Source organism: Pseudorasbora parva, chromosome 20 (assembly GCF_024679245.1).
Source record: "Pseudorasbora parva isolate DD20220531a chromosome 20, ASM2467924v1, whole genome shotgun sequence".
NCBI classification, from domain to species: domain Eukaryota; kingdom Metazoa; phylum Chordata; class Actinopteri; order Cypriniformes; family Gobionidae; genus Pseudorasbora; species Pseudorasbora parva.
Window position 1 is genome coordinate 16542131 of NC_090191.1, and position 15553 is coordinate 16557683.

The 15553-nt window shown below is 45.6% G+C and overlaps 26 non-coding genes across 26 annotated transcripts; 10 read left to right on the plus strand and 16 right to left on the minus strand.

The window, feature by feature from the left end:
• Positions 1–344: 344 nt before the first annotated feature.
• On the minus strand, positions 345–427 carry trnal-cag (transfer RNA leucine (anticodon CAG)). Its single transcript has one exon. It is a non-coding gene; the product is annotated as a tRNA-Leu (tRNA).
• Positions 428–522: 95 nt separating this feature from the next.
• On the plus strand, positions 523–596 carry trnam-cau (transfer RNA methionine (anticodon CAU)). Its single transcript has one exon. It is a non-coding gene; the product is annotated as a tRNA-Met (tRNA).
• A 780-nt stretch (positions 597–1376) lies between these two features.
• trnal-cag (transfer RNA leucine (anticodon CAG)) lies at positions 1377–1459 on the minus strand. The gene has a single exon. It is a non-coding gene; the product is annotated as a tRNA-Leu (tRNA).
• An 838-nt stretch (positions 1460–2297) lies between these two features.
• trnal-cag (transfer RNA leucine (anticodon CAG)) lies at positions 2298–2380 on the minus strand. Its single transcript has one exon. It is a non-coding gene; the product is annotated as a tRNA-Leu (tRNA).
• A 951-nt stretch (positions 2381–3331) lies between these two features.
• On the minus strand, positions 3332–3414 carry trnal-cag (transfer RNA leucine (anticodon CAG)). The gene has a single exon. It is a non-coding gene; the product is annotated as a tRNA-Leu (tRNA).
• Positions 3415–3509: 95 nt separating this feature from the next.
• trnam-cau (transfer RNA methionine (anticodon CAU)) lies at positions 3510–3583 on the plus strand. The gene has a single exon. It is a non-coding gene; the product is annotated as a tRNA-Met (tRNA).
• Positions 3584–4365: 782 nt separating this feature from the next.
• trnal-cag (transfer RNA leucine (anticodon CAG)) lies at positions 4366–4448 on the minus strand. The gene has a single exon. It is a non-coding gene; the product is annotated as a tRNA-Leu (tRNA).
• Positions 4449–4543: 95 nt separating this feature from the next.
• trnam-cau (transfer RNA methionine (anticodon CAU)) lies at positions 4544–4617 on the plus strand. Its single transcript has one exon. It is a non-coding gene; the product is annotated as a tRNA-Met (tRNA).
• A 780-nt stretch (positions 4618–5397) lies between these two features.
• trnal-cag (transfer RNA leucine (anticodon CAG)) lies at positions 5398–5480 on the minus strand. The gene has a single exon. It is a non-coding gene; the product is annotated as a tRNA-Leu (tRNA).
• Positions 5481–6318: 838 nt separating this feature from the next.
• trnal-cag (transfer RNA leucine (anticodon CAG)) lies at positions 6319–6401 on the minus strand. Its single transcript has one exon. It is a non-coding gene; the product is annotated as a tRNA-Leu (tRNA).
• Positions 6402–6496: 95 nt separating this feature from the next.
• trnam-cau (transfer RNA methionine (anticodon CAU)) lies at positions 6497–6570 on the plus strand. The gene has a single exon. It is a non-coding gene; the product is annotated as a tRNA-Met (tRNA).
• Positions 6571–7350: 780 nt separating this feature from the next.
• Positions 7351–7433, minus strand: trnal-cag (transfer RNA leucine (anticodon CAG)). Its single transcript has one exon. It is a non-coding gene; the product is annotated as a tRNA-Leu (tRNA).
• A 95-nt stretch (positions 7434–7528) lies between these two features.
• Positions 7529–7602, plus strand: trnam-cau (transfer RNA methionine (anticodon CAU)). The gene has a single exon. It is a non-coding gene; the product is annotated as a tRNA-Met (tRNA).
• Positions 7603–8384: 782 nt separating this feature from the next.
• Positions 8385–8467, minus strand: trnal-cag (transfer RNA leucine (anticodon CAG)). Its single transcript has one exon. It is a non-coding gene; the product is annotated as a tRNA-Leu (tRNA).
• A 95-nt stretch (positions 8468–8562) lies between these two features.
• Positions 8563–8636, plus strand: trnam-cau (transfer RNA methionine (anticodon CAU)). The gene has a single exon. It is a non-coding gene; the product is annotated as a tRNA-Met (tRNA).
• A 780-nt stretch (positions 8637–9416) lies between these two features.
• On the minus strand, positions 9417–9499 carry trnal-cag (transfer RNA leucine (anticodon CAG)). The gene has a single exon. It is a non-coding gene; the product is annotated as a tRNA-Leu (tRNA).
• Positions 9500–10337: 838 nt separating this feature from the next.
• On the minus strand, positions 10338–10420 carry trnal-cag (transfer RNA leucine (anticodon CAG)). The gene has a single exon. It is a non-coding gene; the product is annotated as a tRNA-Leu (tRNA).
• Positions 10421–10515: 95 nt separating this feature from the next.
• Positions 10516–10589, plus strand: trnam-cau (transfer RNA methionine (anticodon CAU)). The gene has a single exon. It is a non-coding gene; the product is annotated as a tRNA-Met (tRNA).
• Positions 10590–11369: 780 nt separating this feature from the next.
• trnal-cag (transfer RNA leucine (anticodon CAG)) lies at positions 11370–11452 on the minus strand. Its single transcript has one exon. It is a non-coding gene; the product is annotated as a tRNA-Leu (tRNA).
• Positions 11453–11547: 95 nt separating this feature from the next.
• trnam-cau (transfer RNA methionine (anticodon CAU)) lies at positions 11548–11621 on the plus strand. The gene has a single exon. It is a non-coding gene; the product is annotated as a tRNA-Met (tRNA).
• A 782-nt stretch (positions 11622–12403) lies between these two features.
• On the minus strand, positions 12404–12486 carry trnal-cag (transfer RNA leucine (anticodon CAG)). Its single transcript has one exon. It is a non-coding gene; the product is annotated as a tRNA-Leu (tRNA).
• A 95-nt stretch (positions 12487–12581) lies between these two features.
• trnam-cau (transfer RNA methionine (anticodon CAU)) lies at positions 12582–12655 on the plus strand. Its single transcript has one exon. It is a non-coding gene; the product is annotated as a tRNA-Met (tRNA).
• Positions 12656–13437: 782 nt separating this feature from the next.
• Positions 13438–13520, minus strand: trnal-cag (transfer RNA leucine (anticodon CAG)). Its single transcript has one exon. It is a non-coding gene; the product is annotated as a tRNA-Leu (tRNA).
• A 95-nt stretch (positions 13521–13615) lies between these two features.
• trnam-cau (transfer RNA methionine (anticodon CAU)) lies at positions 13616–13689 on the plus strand. The gene has a single exon. It is a non-coding gene; the product is annotated as a tRNA-Met (tRNA).
• Positions 13690–14471: 782 nt separating this feature from the next.
• trnal-cag (transfer RNA leucine (anticodon CAG)) lies at positions 14472–14554 on the minus strand. The gene has a single exon. It is a non-coding gene; the product is annotated as a tRNA-Leu (tRNA).
• An 838-nt stretch (positions 14555–15392) lies between these two features.
• Positions 15393–15475, minus strand: trnal-cag (transfer RNA leucine (anticodon CAG)). Its single transcript has one exon. It is a non-coding gene; the product is annotated as a tRNA-Leu (tRNA).
• Positions 15476–15553: the final 78 nt, after the last annotated feature.

Genomic DNA, 15553 nt, shown 5'->3' on the forward strand with positions numbered 1-15553 from the left:
ACCCCAAACAAAACATGAATACCCTTTCATAAACAAGTTCTCATTCCGGTAAACATTGCAACATGGTATTCCATTGAATGCTATTCTATAAAACATGTCCAATTTCATGAAATGTCAGGACATGACATTCCCTGGAAACTGCATGGAAATTCCACAGAATCCCATACATGGCACAAAAGTGTTACTTTAAAGTTCATACGATGCCGGTGGTCAGAGGTACCGTAGTGTTCCATTGGCTCTGACATGAACTGAAATGCAGTGCTTCGTCAATATTAGTGTGTTACTGGGTCAACTTGCCAGAGGGTTAAAGACTCTACCTGGAGCCCGCAACCAAAGGTTAGGTCTGTCAGAAGTGGGATTCGAACCCACGCCTCCAGGGGAGACTGCGACCTGAACGCAGCGCCTTAGACCGCTCGGCCATCCTGACATGACAGCTCACGGTGAGCAGCGTGTTTGGAGCTGCACCGAATGGCAGATGATCCAGAAGCTAGTGCTCCACCACTCACACTGGCCACAGCACATGCCTCGTTGGCGCAGTTAGGCAGCGCGTCAGTCTCATAATCTGAAGGTCGTGAGTTCGAGCCTCACACGGGGCAGAGTGGTGCTTTTTGGCACACAAGAGCGTTTAGGCAAAAGAGCGGGTTTCTTCATACCCTTTTGTGTGATTGTCCATTCCTTCATGAGCAATGCGATTGAAATCCAGTCATTTTGTAGGGCAGATGTTTAATAAATGCAGAAATAGTATTCCTCTCATATTCACCCAAACTGGGGCAGTGTCACTACAATGTTTTGTTCAGTCTGAACATAATTCTTTCATTCTCATGACGTTTCTTGTCAGTAGTGATGTAATGTTTCGCTTGACATGCCATGAATCTCATTCCATGACATTCCATCCCACAGCCCATAAACCCATGACATGTCATTCCAAGAGATTTCCAGGAATTCCTTGCCATGAAATTCTACTGCACCCCCAAAATTTCAGTCCATGACATCACAGTCAAACTCCAAGAATCCCATTGCATCCCTCCAAAGAAACCCCAAACAAAACATGAATACCCTTTCATAAACAAGTTCTCATTCCGGTAAACATCACAACATGGTATTCCATTGAATGCTATTCTATAAAACATGTCCAATTTCATGAAATGTCAGGACGACATTCCCTGGAAACTGCATGGAAATTCCAAAGAATCCCATACATGGCACAAAAGTGTTACGTTAAAGTTCATACGATGCGGGTGGTCAGAGGTACCGTAGTGTTCCATTGGCTCTGACATGAACTGAAATGCAGTGCTTCGTCAATATTAGTGTGTTACTGGGTCAACTTGCCAGAGGGTTAAAGACTCTACCTGGAGCCCGCAACCAAAGGTTAGGTCTGTCAGAAGTGGGATTCGAACCCACGCCTCCAGGGGAGACTGCGACCTGAACGCAGCGCCTTAGACCGCTCGGCCATCCTGACATGACAGCTCACGGTGAGCAGCGTGTTTGGAGCTGCACCGAATGGCAGATGATCCAGAAGCTAGTGCTCCACCACTCACACTGGCCACAGCACATGCCTCGTTGGCGCAGTTAGGCAGCGCGTCAGTCTCCATTCCTTCATGAGCAATGCGATTGAATTCCAGTCATTTTGTAGGGCAGATGTTGAATAAATGCAGTAATAGTATTCCTCTCATATTCACCTAAAATGGGGCAGTGTCACTACAATGTTTTGTTCAGTCTGAACATAATTCTTTCATTCTCATGACGTTTCTTGTCAGTAGTGATGTAATGTTTCGCTTGACATGCCATGAATCTCATTCCATGACATTCCATCCCACAGCCCATAAACCCATGACATGTCATTCAAAGAGATTTCCAGGAATTCCTTGCCATGAAATTCTACTGCACCCCCAAAATTTCAGTCCATGACATCACAGTCAAACTCCAAGAATCCCATTGCATCCCTCCAAAGAAACCCCAAACAAAACATGAATACCCTTTCATAAACAAGTTCTCATTCCGGTAAACATCACAACATGGTATTCCATTGAATGCTATTCTATAAAACATGTCCAATTTCATGAAATGTCAGGACATGACATTCCCTGGAAACTGCATGGAAATTCCACAGAATCCCATACATGGCACAAAAGTGTTACTTTAAAGTTCATACGATGCCGGTGGTCAGAGTTACCGTAGTGTTCCATTGGCTCTGACATGAACTGAAATGCAGTGCTTCGTCAATATTAGTGTGTTACTGGGTCAACTTGCCAGAGGGTTAAAGACTCTACCTGGAGCCCGCAACCAAAGGTTAGGTCTGTCAGAAGTGGGATTCGAACCCACGCCTCCAGGGGAGACTGCGACCTGAACGCAGCGCCTTAGACCGCTCGGCCATCCTGACATGACAGCTCACGGTGAGCAGCGTGTTTGGAGCTGCACCGAATGGCAGATGATCCAGAAGCTAGTGCTCCACCACTCACACTGGCCACAGCACATGCCTCGTTGGCGCAGTTAGGCAGCGCGTCAGTCTCATAATCTGAAGGTCGTGAGTTCGAGCCTCACACGGTGCAGAGTGGTGCTTTTTGGCACACAAGAGCGTTTAGGCAAAAGAGCGGGTTTCTTCATACCCTTTTGTGTGATTGTCCATTCCTTCATGAGCAATGCGATTGAAATCCAGTCATTTTGTAGGGCAGATGTTGAATAAATGCAGAAATAGTATTCCTCTCATATTCACCTAAACTGGGGCAGTGTCACTACAATGTTTTGTTCAGTCTGAACATAATTCTTTCATTCTCATGACGTTTCTTGTCAGTAGTTATGTAATGTTTCGCTTGACATGCCATGAATCTCATTCCATGACATTCCATCCCACAGCCCATAAACCCATGACATGTCATTCCAATAGATTTCCAGGAATTCCTTGCCATGAAATTCTACTGCACCCCCAAAATTTCAGTCCATGACATCACAGTCAAACTCCAAGAATCCCATTGCATCCCTCCAAAGAAACCCCAAACAAAACATGAATACACTTTCATGAACAAGTTCTCATTCCGGTAAACATCACAACATGTTATTCCATTGAATGCTATTCTATAAAACATGTCCAATTTCATGAAATGTCAGGACATGACATTCCCTGGAAACTGCATGAAAATTCCACAGAATCCCACACATGGCACAAAAGTGTTACTTTAAAGTTCATGCGATGCCGGTGGTCAGAGGTACCGTAGTGTTCCATTGGCTCTGACATGAACTGAATTGCAGTGCTTCGTCAATATTAGCGTGTTACTGGGTCAACTTGCCAGAGGGTTAAAGACTCTACCTGGAGCCCGCAACCAAAGGTTAGGTCTGTCAGAAGTGGGATTTGAACCCACGCCTCCAGGGGAGACTGCGACCTGAACGCAGCGCCTTAGACCGCTCGGCCATCCTGACATGACAGCTCACGGTGAGCAGCGTGTTTGGAGCTGCACCGAATGGCAGATGATCCAGAAGCTAGTGCTCCACCACTCACACTGGCCACAGCACATGCCTCGTTGGCGCAGTTAGGCAGCGCGTCAGTCTCATAATCTGAAGGTCGTGAGTTCGAGCCTCACACGGGGCAGAGTGGTGCTTTTTGGCACACAAGAGCGTTTAGGCAAAAGAGCGGGTTTCTTCATACCCTTTTGTGTGATTGTCCATTCCTTCATGAGCAATGCGATTGAAATCCAGTCATTTTGTAGGGCAGATGTTGAATAAATGCAGAAATAGTATTCCTCTCATATTAACCTAAACTGGGGCAGTGTCACTACAATGTTTTGTTCAGTCTGAACATAATTCTTTCATTCTCATGACGTTTCTTGTCAGTAGTGATGTAATGTTTCGCTTGACATTTCATGATTCTCATTCCATGACATTCCATCCCACAGCCCATAAACCCATGACATGTCATTCCAAGAGATTTCCAGGAATTCCTTGCAATGAAATTCTACTGCACCCCCAAAATTTCAGTCCACGACATCACAGTCAAACTCCAAGAATCCCATTGCATCCCTCCAAAGAAACCCCAAACAAAACATGAATACCCTTTCATAAACAAGTTCTCATTCCGGTAAACATTGCAACATGGTATTCCATTGAATGCTATTCTATAAAACATGTCCAATTTCATGAAATGTCAGGACATGACATTCCCTGGAAACTGCATGGAAATTCCACAGAATCCCATACATGGCACAAAAGTGTTACTTTAAAGTTCATACGATGCCGGTGGTCAGAGGTACCGTAGTGTTCCATTGGCTCTGACATGAACTGAAATGCAGTGCTTCGTCAATATTAGTGTGTTACTGGGTCAACTTGCCAGAGGGTTAAAGACTCTACCTGGAGCCCGCAACCAAAGGTTAGGTCTGTCAGAAGTGGGATTCGAACCCACGCCTCCAGGGGAGACTGCGACCTGAACGCAGCGCCTTAGACCGCTCGGCCATCCTGACATGACAGCTCACGGTGAGCAGCGTGTTTGGAGCTGCACCGAATGGCAGATGATCCAGAAGCTAGTGCTCCACCACTCACACTGGCCACAGCACATGCCTCGTTGGCGCAGTTAGGCAGCGCGTCAGTCTCATAATCTGAAGGTCGTGAGTTCGAGCCTCACACGGGGCAGAGTGGTGCTTTTTGGCACACAAGAGCGTTTAGGCAAAAGAGCGGGTTTCTTCATACCCTTTTGTGTGATTGTCCATTCCTTCATGAGCAATGCGATTGAAATCCAGTCATTTTGTAGGGCAGATGTTTAATAAATGCAGAAATAGTATTCCTCTCATATTCACCTAAACTGGGGCAGTGTCACTACAATGTTTTGTTCAGTCTGAACATAATTCTTTCATTCTCATGACGTTTCTTGTCAGTAGTGATGTAATGTTTCGCTTGACATGCCATGAATCTCATTCCATGACATTCCATCCCACAGCCCATAAACCCATGACATGTCATTCCAAGAGATTTCCAGGAATTCCTTGCCATGAAATTCTACTGCACCCCCAAAATTTCAGTCCATGACATCACAGTCAAACTCCAAGAATCCCATTGCATCCCTCCAAAGAAACCCCAAACAAAACATGAATACCCTTTCATAAACAAGTTCTCATTCCGGTAAACATCACAACATGGTATTCCATTGAATGCTATTCTATAAAACATGTCCAATTTCATGAAATGTCAGGACGACATTCCCTGGAAACTGCATGGAAATTCCAAAGAATCCCATACATGGCACAAAAGTGTTACGTTAAAGTTCATACGATGCGGGTGGTCAGAGGTACCGTAGTGTTCCATTGGCTCTGACATGAACTGAAATGCAGTGCTTCGTCAATATTAGTGTGTTACTGGGTCAACTTGCCAGAGGGTTAAAGACTCTACCTGGAGCCCGCAACCAAAGGTTAGGTCTGTCAGAAGTGGGATTCGAACCCACGCCTCCAGGGGAGACTGCGACCTGAACGCAGCGCCTTAGACCGCTCGGCCATCCTGACATGACAGCTCACGGTGAGCAGCGTGTTTGGAGCTGCACCGAATGGCAGATGATCCAGAAGCTAGTGCTCCACCACTCACACTGGCCACAGCACATGCCTCGTTGGCGCAGTTAGGCAGCGCGTCAGTCTCCATTCCTTCATGAGCAATGCGATTGAATTCCAGTCATTTTGTAGGGCAGATGTTGAATAAATGCAGTAATAGTATTCCTCTCATATTCACCTAAAATGGGGCAGTGTCACTACAATGTTTTGTTCAGTCTGAACATAATTCTTTCATTCTCATGACGTTTCTTGTCAGTAGTGATGTAATGTTTCGCTTGACATGCCATGAATCTCATTCCATGACATTCCATCCCACAGCCCATAAACCCATGACATGTCATTCAAAGAGATTTCCAGGAATTCCTTGCCATGAAATTCTACTGCACCCCCAAAATTTCAGTCCATGACATCACAGTCAAACTCCAAGAATCCCATTGCATCCCTCCAAAGAAACCCCAAACAAAACATGAATACCCTTTCATAAACAAGTTCTCATTCCGGTAAACATCACAACATGGTATTCCATTGAATGCTATTCTATAAAACATGTCCAATTTCATGAAATGTCAGGACATGACATTCCCTGGAAACTGCATGGAAATTCCACAGAATCCCATACATGGCACAAAAGTGTTACTTTAAAGTTCATACGATGCCGGTGGTCAGAGTTACCGTAGTGTTCCATTGGCTCTGACATGAACTGAAATGCAGTGCTTCGTCAATATTAGTGTGTTACTGGGTCAACTTGCCAGAGGGTTAAAGACTCTACCTGGAGCCCGCAACCAAAGGTTAGGTCTGTCAGAAGTGGGATTCGAACCCACGCCTCCAGGGGAGACTGCGACCTGAACGCAGCGCCTTAGACCGCTCGGCCATCCTGACATGACAGCTCACGGTGAGCAGCGTGTTTGGAGCTGCACCGAATGGCAGATGATCCAGAAGCTAGTGCTCCACCACTCACACTGGCCACAGCACATGCCTCGTTGGCGCAGTTAGGCAGCGCGTCAGTCTCATAATCTGAAGGTCGTGAGTTCGAGCCTCACACGGGGCAGAGTGGTGCTTTTTGGCACACAAGAGCGTTTAGGCAAAAGAGCGGGTTTCTTCATACCCTTTTGTGTGATTGTCCATTCCTTCATGAGCAATGCGATTGAAATCCAGTCATTTTGTAGGGCAGATGTTGAATAAATGCAGAAATAGTATTCCTCTCATATTCACCTAAACTGGGGCAGTGTCACTACAATGTTTTGTTCAGTCTGAACATAATTCTTTCATTCTCATGACGTTTCTTGTCAGTAGTTATGTAATGTTTCGCTTGACATGCCATGAATCTCATTCCATGACATTCCATCCCACAGCCCATAAACCCATGACATGTCATTCCAATAGATTTCCAGGAATTCCTTGCCATGAAATTCTACTGCACCCCCAAAATTTCAGTCCATGACATCACAGTCAAACTCCAAGAATCCCATTGCATCCCTCCAAAGAAACCCCAAACAAAACATGAATACCCTTTCATAAACAAGTTCTCATTCCGGTAAACATCACAACATGGTATTCCATTGAATGCTATTCTATAAAACATGTCCAATTTCATGAAATGTCAGGACGACATTCCCTGGAAACTGCATGGAAATTCCAAAGAATCCCATACATGGCACAAAAGTGTTACTTTAAAGTTCATACGATGCCGGTGGTCAGAGGTACCGTAGTGTTCCATTGGCTCTGACATGAACTGAAATGCAGTGCTTCGTCAATATTAGTGTGTTACTGGGTCAACTTGCCAGAGGGTTAAAGACTCTACCTGGAGCCCGCAACCAAAGGTTAGGTCTGTCAGAAGTGGGATTCGAACCCACGCCTCCAGGGGAGACTGCGACCTGAACGCAGCACCTTAGACCGCTCGGCCATCCTGACATGACAGCTCACGGTGAGCAGCGTGTTTGGAGCTGCACCGAATGGCAGATGATCCAGAAGCTAGTGCTCCACCACTCACACTGGCCACAGCACATGCCTCGTTGGCGCAGTTAGGCAGCGCGTCAGTCTCATAATCTGAAGGTCGTGAGTTCGAGCCTCACACGGGGCAGAGTGGTGCTTTTTGGCACACAAGAGCGTTTAGGCAAAAGAGCGGGTTTCTTCATACCCTTTTGTGTGATTGTCCATTCCTTCATGAGCAATGCGATTGAAATCCAGTCATTTTGTAGGGCAGATGTTGAATAAATGCAGAAATAGTATTCCTCTCATATTCACCTAAACTGGGGCAGTGTCACTACAATGTTTTGTTCAGTCTGAACATAATTCTTTCATTCTCATGACGTTTCTTGTCAGTAGTGATGTAATGTTTCGCTTGACATGCCATGAATCTCATTCCATGACATTCCATCCCACAGCCCATAAACCCATGACATGTCATTCCAAGAGATTACCAGGAATTCCTTGCCATGAAATTCTACTGCACCCCCAAAATTTCAGTCCATGACATCACAGTCAAACTCCAAGAATCCCATTGCATCCCTCCAAAGGAACCCCAAACAAAACATGAATACCCTTTCATAAACAAGTTCTCATTCCGGTAAACATCACAACATGTTATTCCATTGAATGCTATTTTATAAAACATGTCCAATTTCATGAAATGTCAGGACATGACATTCCCTGGAAACTGCATGAAAATTCCACAGAATCCCATACATGGCACAAAAGTGTTACTTTAAAGTTCATGCGATGCCGGTGGTCAGAGGTACCGTAGTGTTCCATTGGCTCTGACATGAACTGAATTGCAGTGCTTCGTCAATATTAGTGTGTTACTGGGTCAACTTGCCAGAGGGTTAAAGACTCTACCTGGAGCCCGCAACCAAAGGTTAGGTCTGTCAGAAGTGGGATTCGAACCCACGCCTCCAGGGGAGACTGCGACCTGAACGCAGCGCCTTAGACCGCTCGGCCATCCTGACATGACAGCTCACGGTGAGCAGCGTGTTTGGAGCTGCACCGAATGGCAGATGATCCAGAAGCTAGTGCTCCACCACTCACACTGGCCACAGCACATGCCTCGTTGGCGCAGTTAGGCAGCGCGTCAGTCTCATAATCTGAAGGTCGTGAGTTCGAGCCTCACACGGGGCAGAGTGGTGCTTTTTGGCACACAAGAGCGTTTAGGCAAAAGAGCGGGTTTCTTCATACCCTTTTGTGTGATTGTCCATTCCTTCATGAGCAATGCGATTGAAATCCAGTCATTTTGTAGGGCAGATGTTTAATAAATGCAGAAATAGTATTCCTCTCATATTCACCTAAACTGGGGCAGTGTCACTACAATGTTTTGTTCAGTCTGAACATAATTCTTTCATTCTCATGACGTTTCTTGTCAGTAGTGATGTAATGTTTCGCTTGACATGCCATGAATCTCATTCCATGACATTCCATCCCACAGCCCATAAACCCATGACATGTCATTCCAAGAGATTTCCAGGAATTCCTTGCCATGAAATTCTACTGCACCCCCAAAATTTCAGTCCATGACATCACAGTCAAACTCCAAGAATCCCATTGCATCCCTCCAAAGAAACCCCAAACAAAACATGAATACCCTTTCATAAACAAGTTCTCATTCCGGTAAACATCACAACATGGTATTCCATTGAATGCTATTCTATAAAACATGTCCAATTTCATGAAATGTCAGGACGACATTCCCTGGAAACTGCATGGAAATTCCAAAGAATCCCATACATGGCACAAAAGTGTTACGTTAAAGTTCATACGATGCGGGTGGTCAGAGGTACCGTAGTGTTCCATTGGCTCTGACATGAACTGAAATGCAGTGCTTCGTCAATATTAGTGTGTTACTGGGTCAACTTGCCAGAGGGTTAAAGACTCTACCTGGAGCCCGCAACCAAAGGTTAGGTCTGTCAGAAGTGGGATTCGAACCCACGCCTCCAGGGGAGACTGCGACCTGAACGCAGCGCCTTAGACCGCTCGGCCATCCTGACATGACAGCTCACGGTGAGCAGCGTGTTTGGAGCTGCACCGAATGGCAGATGATCCAGAAGCTAGTGCTCCACCACTCACACTGGCCACAGCACATGCCTCGTTGGCGCAGTTAGGCAGCGCGTCAGTCTCCATTCCTTCATGAGCAATGCGATTGAATTCCAGTCATTTTGTAGGGCAGATGTTGAATAAATGCAGTAATAGTATTCCTCTCATATTCACCTAAAATGGGGCAGTGTCACTACAATGTTTTGTTCAGTCTGAACATAATTCTTTCATTCTCATGACGTTTCTTGTCAGTAGTGATGTAATGTTTCGCTTGACATGCCATGAATCTCATTCCATGACATTCCATCCCACAGCCCATAAACCCATGACATGTCATTCAAAGAGATTTCCAGGAATTCCTTGCCATGAAATTCTACTGCACCCCCAAAATTTCAGTCCATGACATCACAGTCAAACTCCAAGAATCCCATTGCATCCCTCCAAAGAAACCCCAAACAAAACATGAATACCCTTTCATAAACAAGTTCTCATTCCGGTAAACATCACAACATGGTATTCCATTGAATGCTATTCTATAAAACATGTCCAATTTCATGAAATGTCAGGACATGACATTCCCTGGAAACTGCATGGAAATTCCACAGAATCCCATACATGGCACAAAAGTGTTACTTTAAAGTTCATACGATGCCGGTGGTCAGAGTTACCGTAGTGTTCCATTGGCTCTGACATGAACTGAAATGCAGTGCTTCGTCAATATTAGTGTGTTACTGGGTCAACTTGCCAGAGGGTTAAAGACTCTACCTGGAGCCCGCAACCAAAGGTTAGGTCTGTCAGAAGTGGGATTCGAACCCACGCCTCCAGGGGAGACTGCGACCTGAACGCAGCGCCTTAGACCGCTCGGCCATCCTGACATGACAGCTCACGGTGAGCAGCGTGTTTGGAGCTGCACCGAATGGCAGATGATCCAGAAGCTAGTGCTCCACCACTCACACTGGCCACAGCACATGCCTCGTTGGCGCAGTTAGGCAGCGCGTCAGTCTCATAATCTGAAGGTCGTGAGTTCGAGCCTCACACGGGGCAGAGTGGTGCTTTTTGGCACACAAGAGCGTTTAGGCAAAAGAGCGGGTTTCTTCATACCCTTTTGTGTGATTGTCCATTCCTTCATGAGCAATGCGATTGAAATCCAGTCATTTTGTAGGGCAGATGTTGAATAAATGCAGAAATAGTATTCCTCTCATATTCACCTAAACTGGGGCAGTGTCACTACAATGTTTTGTTCAGTCTGAACATAATTCTTTCATTCTCATGACGTTTCTTGTCAGTAGTTATGTAATGTTTCGCTTGACATGCCATGAATCTCATTCCATGACATTCCATCCCACAGCCCATAAACCCATGACATGTCATTCCAATAGATTTCCAGGAATTCCTTGCCATGAAATTCTACTGCACCCCCAAAATTTCAGTCCATGACATCACAGTCAAACTCCAAGAATCCCATTGCATCCCTCCAAAGAAACCCCAAACAAAACATGAATACCCTTTCATAAACAAGTTCTCATTCCGGTAAACATCACAACATGGTATTCCATTGAATGCTATTCTATAAAACATGTCCAATTTCATGAAATGTCAGGACGACATTCCCTGGAAACTGCATGGAAATTCCAAAGAATCCCATACATGGCACAAAAGTGTTACTTTAAAGTTCATACGATGCCGGTGGTCAGAGGTACCGTAGTGTTCCATTGGCTCTGACATGAACTGAAATGCAGTGCTTCGTCAATATTAGTGTGTTACTGGGTCAACTTGCCAGAGGGTTAAAGACTCTACCTGGAGCCCGCAACCAAAGGTTAGGTCTGTCAGAAGTGGGATTCGAACCCACGCCTCCAGGGGAGACTGCGACCTGAACGCAGCACCTTAGACCGCTCGGCCATCCTGACATGACAGCTCACGGTGAGCAGCGTGTTTGGAGCTGCACCGAATGGCAGATGATCCAGAAGCTAGTGCTCCACCACTCACACTGGCCACAGCACATGCCTCGTTGGCGCAGTTAGGCAGCGCGTCAGTCTCATAATCTGAAGGTCGTGAGTTCGAGCCTCACACGGGGCAGAGTGGTGCTTTTTGGCACACAAGAGCGTTTAGGCAAAAGAGCGGGTTTCTTCATACCCTTTTGTGTGATTGTCCATTCCTTCATGAGCAATGCGATTGAAATCCAGTCATTTTGTAGGGCAGATGTTGAATAAATGCAGAAATAGTATTCCTCTCATATTCACCTAAACTGGGGCAGTGTCACTACAATGTTTTGTTCAGTCTGAACATAATTCTTTCATTCTCATGACGTTTCTTGTCAGTAGTGATGTAATGTTTCGCTTGACATGCCATGAATCTCATTCCATGACATTCCATCCCACAGCCCATAAACCCATGACATGTCATTCCAAGAGATTACCAGGAATTCCTTGCCATGAAATTCTACTGCACCCCCAAAATTTCAGTCCATGACATCACAGTCAAACTCCAAGAATCCCATTGCATCCCTCCAAAGGAACCCCAAACAAAACATGAATACCCTTTCATAAACAAGTTCTCATTCCGGTAAACATCACAACATGTTATTCCATTGAATGCTATTTTATAAAACATGTCCAATTTCATGAAATGTCAGGACATGACATTCCCTGGAAACTGCATGAAAATTCCACAGAATCCCATACATGGCACAAAAGTGTTACTTTAAAGTTCATGCGATGCCGGTGGTCAGAGGTACCGTAGTGTTCCATTGGCTCTGACATGAACTGAATTGCAGTGCTTCGTCAATATTAGTGTGTTACTGGGTCAACTTGCCAGAGGGTTAAAGACTCTACCTGGAGCCCGCAACCAAAGGTTAGGTCTGTCAGAAGTGGGATTCGAACCCACGCCTCCAGGGGAGACTGCGACCTGAACGCAGCGCCTTAGACCGCTCGGCCATCCTGACATGACAGCTCACGGTGAGCAGCGTGTTTGGAGCTGCACCGAATGGCAGATGATCCAGAAGCTAGTGCTCCACCACTCACACTGGCCACAGCACATGCCTCGTTGGCGCAGTTAGGCAGCGCGTCAGTCTCATAATCTGAAGGTCGTGAGTTCGAGCCTCACACGGGGCAGAGTGGTGCTTTTTGGCACACAAGAGCGTTTAGGCAAAAGAGCGGGTTTCTTCATACCCTTTTGTGTGATTGTCCATTCCTTCATGAGCAATGCGATTGAAATCCAGTCATTTTGTAGGGCAGATGTTGAATAAATGCAGAAATAGTATTCCTCTCATATTCACCTAAACTGGGGCAGTGTCACTACAATGTTTTGTTCAGTCTGAACATAATTCTTTCATTCTCATGATGTTTCTTGTCAGTAGTGATGTAATGTTTCGCTTGACATTTCATGAATCTCATTCCATGACATTCCATCCCACAGCCCATAAACCCATGACATGTCATTCCAAGAGATTTCCAGGAATTCCTTGCCATGAAATTCTACTGCACCCCCAAAATTTCAGTCCATGACATCACAGTCAAACTCCAAGAATCCCATTGCATCCCTCCAAAGAAACCCCAAACAAAACATGAATACCCTTTCATAAACAAGTTCTCATTCCGGTAAACATCGCAACATGGTATTCCATTGAATGCTATTCTATAAAACATGTCCAATTTCATGAAATGTCAGGACATGACATTCCCTGGAAACTGCATGGAAATTCCACAGAATCCCATACATGGCACAAAAGTGTTACTTTAAAGTTCATACGATGCCGGTGGTCAGAGGTACCGTAGTGTTCCATTGGCTCTGACATGAACTGAAATGCAGTGCTTCGTCAATATTAGTGTGTTACTGGGTCAACTTGCCAAATGGTTAAAGACTCTACCTGGAGCCCCCAACCAAAGGTTAGGTCTGTCAGAAGTGGGATTCGAACCCACGCCTCCAGGGGAGACTGCGACCTGAACGCAGCGCCTTAGACCGCTCGGCCATCCTGACATGACAGCTCACGGTGAGCAGCGTGTTTGGAGCTGCACCGAATGGCAGATGATCCAGAAGCTAGTGCTCCACCACTCACACTGGCCACAGCACATGCCTCGTTGGCGCAGTTAGGCAGCGCGTCAGTCTCATAATCTGAAGGTCGTGAGTTCGAGCCTCACACGGGGCAGAGTGGTGCTTTTTGGCACACAAGAGCGTTTAGGCAAAAGAGCGGGTTTCTTCATACCCTTTTGTGTGATTGTCCATTCCTTCATGAGCAATGCGATTGAAATCCAGTCATTTTGTAGGGCAGATGTTGAATAAATGCAGAAATAGTATTCCTCTCATATTCACCTAAACTGGGGCAGTGTCACTACAATGTTTTGTTCAGTCTGAACATAATTCTTTCATTCTCATGACGTTTCTTGACAGTAGTGATGTAATGTTTCGCTTGACATGCCATGAATCTCATTCCATGACATTCCATCCCACAGCCCATAAACCCATGACATGTCATTCCAAGAGATTTCCAGGAATTCCTTGCCATGAAATTCTACTGCACCCCCAAAATTTCAGTCCATGACATCACAGTCAAACTCCAAGAATCCCATTGCATCCCTCCAAAGAAACCCCAAACAAAACATGAATACCCTTTCATAAACAAGTTCTCATTCCGGTAAACATCACAACATGTTATTCCATTGAATGCTATTCTATAAAACATGTCCAGTTTCATGAAATGTCAGGACATGACATTCCCTGGAAACTGCATGAAAATTCCACAGAATCCCATACATGGCACAAAAGTGTTACTTTAAAGTTCATGCGATGCCGGTGGTCAGAGGTACCGTAGTGTTCCATTGGCTCTGACATGAACTGAATTGCAGTGCTTCGTCAATATTAGCGTGTTACTGGGTCAACTTGCCAGAGGGTTAAAGAGTCTACCTGGAGCCTGCAACCAAAGGTTAGGTCTGTCAGAAGTGGGATTCGAACCCACGCCTCCAGGGGAGACTGCAACCTGAACGCAGCGCCTTAGACCGCTCGGCCATCCTGACATGACAGCGCATGGTGAGCAGTGTGTTTGGAGCTGCACCGAATGGCAGATGATCCAGAAGCTAGTGCTCCACCACTCACACTGGCCACAGCACATGCCTCGTTGGCGCAGTTAGGCAGCGCGTCAGTCTCCATTCCTTCATGAGCAATGCGATTGAATTCCAGTCATTTTGTAGGGCAGATGTTGAATAAATGCAGTAATAGTATTCCTCTCATATTCACCTAAAATGGGGCAGTGTCACTACAATGTTTTGTTCAGTCTGAACATAATTCTTTCATTCTCATGACGTTTCTTGTCAGTAGTGATGTAATGTTTCGCTTGACATGCCATGAATCTCATTCCATGACATTCCATCCCACAGCCCATAAACCCATGACATGTCATTCAAAGAGATTTCCAGGAATTCCTTGCCATGAAATTCTACTGCACCCCCAAAATTTCAGTCCATGACATCACAGTCAAACTCCAAGAATCCCATTGCATCCCTCCAAAGAAACCCCAAACAAAACATGAATACCCTTTCATAAACAAGTTCTCATTCCGGTAAACATCACAACATGGTATTCCATTGAATGCTATTCTATAAAACATGTCCAATTTCATGAAATGTCAGGACATGACATTCCCTGGAAACTGCATGGAAATTCCACAGAATCCCATACATGGCACAAAAGTGTTACTTTAAAGTTCATACGATGCCGGTGGTCAGAGTTACCGTAGTGTTCCATTGGCTCTGACATGAACTGAAATGCAGTGCTTCGTCAATATTAGTGTGTTACTGGGTCAACTTGCCAGAGGGTTAAAGACTCTACCTGGAGCCCGCAACCAAAGGTTAGGTCTGTCAGAAGTGGGATTCGAACCCACGCCTCCAGGGGAGACTGCGACCTGAACGCAGCGCCTTAGACCGCTCGGCCATCCTGACATGACAGCTCACGGTGAGCAGCGTGTTTGGAGCTGCACCGAATGGCAGATGATCCAGAAGCTAGTGCTCCACCACTCA